The 6,567-nt window shown below is 37.8% G+C and overlaps 1 pseudogene; it reads left to right on the forward strand.

The window, feature by feature from the left end:
- The first annotated feature begins 1,751 nt into the window (after positions 1-1,751).
- On the forward strand, positions 1,752-2,037 carry LOC107979667 (annotated as a pseudogene).
- The last annotated feature ends 4,530 nt before the right edge of the window (positions 2,038-6,567 follow it).

The following is a 6,567-nucleotide window of genomic DNA, read 5'->3' on the forward strand; positions in this document are numbered from 1 at the left end:
AAATGCAAAATTCCCTGCAACACCTGACACACCTCGTGTAGCACCTGCTTCTCTATTCTGTTCATTAAAATAAAAACCAACATCTCCCATGTCCATCTGGCACCACTCAAAGGTTGCCAACCTGGCATCATTCACAGCTTCTAAATTCACTGACTCTTATCTAAAACAAATTTCATACTTACTGATCAGAAGCTCAGCATGAATGAAATCAGCAGATTTTGCTGTAACTAGTTAGTGACACTTAATTCCAGTAAGCAAACTTCAAATTTTGTATAGCTAATATTTTGAATATTCTTTAAAACAAATTACAAAAATAACAATTTCAAATTGTTGGACCAAGGTAAAAATAATACTAGGCATACTCAAAGTTTATTTTTGAGTGACCAATAACTTGAAATGCAATATAATGTTAAATGGTTATTGGAAAATAAAGTTTCAAAACAAAACAAGAATTTAATATTCAACTAGATGCATAAAAATAAATTATGCAATATCAAGTATATAAGATAATACCCAATTACCCTTTCAAAAAATATAAAAACTGAATGGAACTAACTACATAGTCTTGAAAACCTTCATAATTAGAGACAATCAGGAAACAGAAACACTACATATTCAAATACAAATAGTTCAGATGAACATATACAATCAACCTAATGAGCTGATGACATTTTTCTGGAACTATTATAACACAAAATGGAAATCTCTGCTCATTATTAAAACATTATTAAATTTCCATTTTGATTCTTTCCTTTAAGATTTTTTTTGTGAAAACTAACAGATAAAAAGAGAAAACTCCCTAACTCTCTTGATGTATCATAACAAATCTATGAAGGTAAGAACTAAACAGTCAACTGAACAAAATCTATTCCTACCATTTCCTGTTTGCCTTTCTGGTTCATGTATGGTTTCATTTCAGGATTATTAGTTATGCAAATATCATAAAGCTGAATCATATTATTTCCACGACAAGAACATGACATTTTAATGGCAATTTTTATATTGATCCTTCTTAATCATTTAAACACAGGCCAAAGGCAGCCCTGGACAAGGTATTATTATTATCTCATCACTTTGTTGGTCCATTTCATTTTGCTATGTGTAAATCCTTGAAGCACTTTGGGCAGTTGAACCATAGTCTTAATGAGAAGCAAGTATGAACAATCAGGACTCTAGGAAAGTGGTAGAAAATTGGAGAGGAGACACCTGATCATGGGGTCTCAGGAGGTTAATCTTGAGCTATGGATTCTGGCCTCAGCACCATTTCATCTCTAGAAAGTTCACACCTTTGAAGACCTTTGTAGTCTTAGACCTACCATTCATCTCTTCATGCACAGCTTTTTTTTACTGGGCTGTTAGCCTTAGCTTCTCTCTGCTTCTGAACCTACCTAGGTGTGTTGATAGTTATTCCATGTAGAACAGTCTTTCTCAGTGCTGACTGCCTGAGTAAGCACAAAAGGAAGGAGGCAGCTGGAAAGATGGCTCATGCCTTAGGTGCACTTGGTGCTCTTTTGGAGGACCTAACTTCAATTCCGTATCAGAGGGCTCAGAGGGTTTACAATAACATGTAACTCCAGTTTCACTGGATATGCCTCCCTGTCCTGGTGTCCACAGGCACTGCAACACACACACACACACACACACACACACACACACACACACACTTAAAGCTTTAAAACTCCAAATATGGACTTCTGGAAATCACTTTCTGAGGTGGTCTTCCTACAAATGTGGTCTTTGTCACTCCCACCATGTCATACTTCAGCAAGGACCAGAATGTGCAGGAAGTGATGGTGGAGCCCATCAACCTCATCTTCAAATACTTGCAAAATAGGTCTTGGATTCAGGTGTGGCTATATAAGTAAATGAATATTCAGATAGAGGGCTGTATGAGTGGTTTTGATGAGTACATGAACCACTGTATTAGATGATACAGAGATTTACTCTAAAACAAAGTCAAGGAAACAATTGGGTCAGATCATGCTAAAAGGAGATAATATTACTCTGCTCCAAAGTATTTCCAGCCAGAAACTATGAAGCACTCAAGAGGCTGAAAAGGAAGCACAGTGCAGCTGGGATGGGTGGGAGAGGGGCACAGGGTGTGCCCTGGGGCCTAAGGCCAGATTCAAACCTTTAAAGACCTCTGTACCCTTAGCCCTTTGCAGGGATGGATCTGACACCCAGCCATTCACCTCTTCTTATACCACCAGCTCTTTCCTTGAAGGAGATCCAGAAGCTTTTAAAGCAGGTGCCTTCTGCTGGGAGTACAATATGAAACATTTATTCATATTGTTTTAGTGGCCCTTATGTTGTTATCGGGTGACAACAAAAGCTCTGAGATTGTTTTTATTAAAAAATCCAAATCTGTGGTGAGAACTGAGAACCTACAATTTCATAGATAGATTCCAACTTTGGTACAGGGTAGAGTGTAGGGGAAGCTGTAGCCACGCCTTCTTAGGGGCTGGCTACAGGTGTGCCTGACCACGCTTGTGAGGGCGTGGTCAGAGTGACGTAGTGTGACTGCGTTTGCTCTTTCGCTTTCACTTTGCTTCTTGCTGTACAGACCTCTACCACGCCGACTGGCTAGGTTGCTCTGTAAGTAAGGCTTTTCCCTAATAAATACCCTTATATTTCTACCTGACTCCGTATTGGTAATTCCCCACTATAGTAGAGTTTTATTGTAATTATGAATGTCTAACCTGATTGCAAATGTGTTGTCAGTAACTGGGTTTCTCACATTTTTCTGAAGGCTTTCCCATACCAGTTGTAGTGACTAGTTTCAGACCTTAGCCTGTCTTGGCTAAGACAGTAAGCAAACTCACAGAATAAATGTGGAACCCATGAAATAAAGATATAAAGAGAGGAAGAGCAGGAATAGAAGAGGAGAAAAAAATGGAGGAAGAACCAAATAGGAAGTATGCTTGCATCAACAGGACCAAAAACACAAATTCTTGTTTAAAGTAAAAAATAATAAATACTTCAAGGAGATAGGAAGTTGTTTTCAAGTCACAGAGAAATAAATGGAGAGAGGGTAAAGAGACGAAGGAACAGAATAAAGTAGTTGTGGAGAGAGATGCAATTGAATGAAGTAATGTTCTATGAGAAGAGGGAAGAGGTCCTCTGTGTAGCAGACAAGAGGAACATTGTTCCAAGCAGGGAGCTGTGAAGTTACTAAGTTTTTCTCAGTAAGTATTTGAAGACTTGACTAATCCTGGTGGGCCAACTGAGCCACTGAAATGTGCCCCTGACAGAGGATGACAAACTGAGTGTACTAAGCAGTAGAAATTTATGTACCCGTGGGTTAATTCCTCCTGAAGACTGTGGAGAACTGGTCCTATGCTTTACCTTGTTTCTGAGGACTTATTGGCATTCTTGGAGTGTTGCAGTCTGTAAAAACAACACTCCCTCTTTGTCCTCATCTTCGCAGGGTGTTTTCTGGGGAAGTGGGTGTGGGTGTGGTTCTCTCTATAGATAGATAGATAGATAGATAGATAGATAGATAGATAGATAGATATAGATATAGGTGTGTGTGTGTGTGTGTGTGTGTGTGTGTGTGTGTGTGTGTGTACTTATCCATGTGTGCTTGTTTCTAAAGGTATTCATTTTGTAAGGATACCAGGTATATTAGGCAACCCACTGTACTAGGTCATGATCTCATTTTGACTACATCCACAGTAACTGTTTCTTCAAGTAAGGCTACATTTTGAGCTACTGAGGCTGAGACTTCAACATATACATTGAGGAAAGAGCAGGATAAAATGTCAACCATAACAGTTAGTTGAGCAAAACATGATGGAATTAGAGTTAAGTGGGGCAGAGTCCCTAGGCAGTGAGTTTGACCTTGAGATCCTCTCAGTTTCAGGCAGAAACCAGATGTACAGCCTCATTCTATCAAACTTTTGGGTAATTGACTGTAGTTTGTCCATTTTGTCTGGGAATATAACTATCTGATAAACCAACTGTATGCTCACCATTCACACACAGAATGCATAAACAAGAATCATGCAAAGGGTGACTGACAACTTTGCAGAAACAATAATCCTCACAACTAACATTGCCACTCTATCCCAAACTCTTTTTTTTTTTCAAGAGAGGGTTTTTCTGTGGAGCTTTGTAGACCAGGCTGGCCTTGAACACACAGAGATCCACCTGCTTCCACCTCCCGAGTGCAGAGATTAAAGGCGTGCACCACCACCATCCGTCTCTATTCTAAATTCTTGTGATACTTCCCTGTGCAACACAAAAAGAGGAGTCAGCCTGAGAGAACAATCAATACCAGGCTGATGAAGCACAATTAAGACATGTCAAGATCCAAAATTCATCGTTGATAAATGCTCCCTCACTGAAGATGTTGCACCCAGATAAAACAAACAGCAGTCCAGGGAGACCAGAATTCAGTTCTAGAGCAATCTTAGTTGAATAATGCCTTAGAAAAGCTGACAACATTAAGAATGCCAACTTTGTTAGGAAAATGCTCACCTTTATCCTTTTGAATTGTTGAGGAATTTCCCAAAACAATGGTTAAAAACTTAATGATAAGGAGAGTTTCTCTATAGCATTCCAAAAGATAATAAGGGGAGTAAAGTGAAAATCATATAAGCTGCCATGGCCTTTGAAGCTATTGTCGCAAGGATGTGAAACATGGCGTATCACTTTGAATTTTATTTTCATTTTGGAAATGATGACTCTTTTAGGATCTCCCCAATAATTCAATAGATGCCTATAATAGAGGGAGTCTAAAATAGTCACCTGGCTAGACAGCACAGACTCACTTTCACATCTGAACTGACTTCCACAAACACCTTTGCCTTCAATGAAGGCAAGTTTTCTTTTACTTTTTCTTCTAAGTCTTGAAGAATTGACTTACATGAATGTTTGTGAAATGTCTTTAATTCCTGCTCTTTCACCCTGAGTTCCAAACATCTCCCAAGCAGGAAAACGTTTCACATCTACCATTTTATGCTCAAATGGGTAAGCCAGTTTGTGTAAAATACATGAATGGAAACTTCAAGACTGAAAGACTCAGTGTTATGGAAAATGTAGTCTAAATTGTTTGACTAATATTGATAACCCAGCAAAGATAATAGCAAACATGTTATATTTTTCTAATGACCTGCATTTGCCCATTTCCCATCACTCCCAGGCCTACAATAGGCCTATGGAGGTTACTTGGCATCTCACCATCCCTATATCTGAGCCAAGAATTCCATGCAAACATCCCTGGAAGACTTCCTACACACAGCCCCCAAAACGTTGCAATCTCCCAGGAATAGAACAAAAAAGAGTGAATATCTCGATCTTGGTCCCTAATAGATTTCAGACAGGCTGCCCACTAAATCTAGAAAGAACACAATGTTTACCAAGAGCTGAACTAATGGAAAACAAGCTTTTGCTCCATGATTTGGAAGTAACTATAAACTAGAAAATCTCTGAACAGATTCATACCATTCATGTCTGGATGGGTTTTGACTGAAATGAAATGCCATTTTCTGTAACTGCAATGAATCATTCATTTACTGTGGAAGCATCCTACACTTCATATTGCATTCACATTGAATCTCAAAAGAGTAATATTCTATAGGTGCACAGATTTAAAAATTGATTTGTAACATGAGTCCAACCCCCCCACACACACACACACTCAAACTTTTTTCTTGTGCAATAAAATTTGGAAATTGAAAATAATATTTGAGTTTTTGAGTGTTTTTTTTTTGTTTTAATCATTGTGGTTTTGTAATCCCACATACACATAGATACATGCAGAACTATTTTTCCCCAGTGGTTTGTCCTTGAGAAGGAAACTAAATGCTTAAGGAAAATAATTCTTCTAAAATGAGCAGTCTTCATTCAATGGAGGCAGGACTTCTGCAGTTCAAGCAAATTAATGTAAGTGCATTCACGAGTGGGGGGGTATCTGCAGGGTGAATAATTTAATATGTAAAACTAAAAAGTTCTAACACATCAATACCTTTGTACAATGAACACATGCTTGTTAACATTATAAACTATTTATAAGATATGGCAAAACATCATTCATTATGTATATACATTTAAACTGTCAAATGGCATTAGATAGCTTGTAATAAAAAAGAGATTAAAATCTCACAGGTCATTAAGTATGAAAACAGAGATCATCAAACATGAAAAGAAAATATATTTTGAAAATTGAGATTAAAATTAAGATAAGTGCTTAAAACAGAATGCAATTTGGGGTAGTCTGTGAACAATGTAACAATGGGAATCTAATTGGTTATTTAGTGCTCCCTCCTTGTTAAAAATCTCATGCCAGTTATGTTAGGGAGAATCTTCTTTCTTACAGATAGCTTTTGGCAGACATTTTCCATGCTTTTTTCTTCCTCCCTTCATTTCTTTCTTTTTGGGGGGAGGAACTAAGGACTAGAAATCACAATATGATTTTTTTTCTTTTTTCTTTAAATTAGAAGCAAGTTTATTTTACATGTCAATCCCAGTTCCCTCTCCCTAAAAATGAAGTGGTCTGTTTTAATCTTTAGATCCTTGGCAAAAGGCTGTCGTTTACATGCACAGAAGTCTAAACTCTGATGCATG

This window comes from Cricetulus griseus, assembly GCF_003668045.3.
Source record: "Cricetulus griseus strain 17A/GY chromosome 1 unlocalized genomic scaffold, alternate assembly CriGri-PICRH-1.0 chr1_0, whole genome shotgun sequence".
NCBI lineage: Eukaryota > Metazoa > Chordata > Mammalia > Rodentia > Cricetidae > Cricetulus > Cricetulus griseus.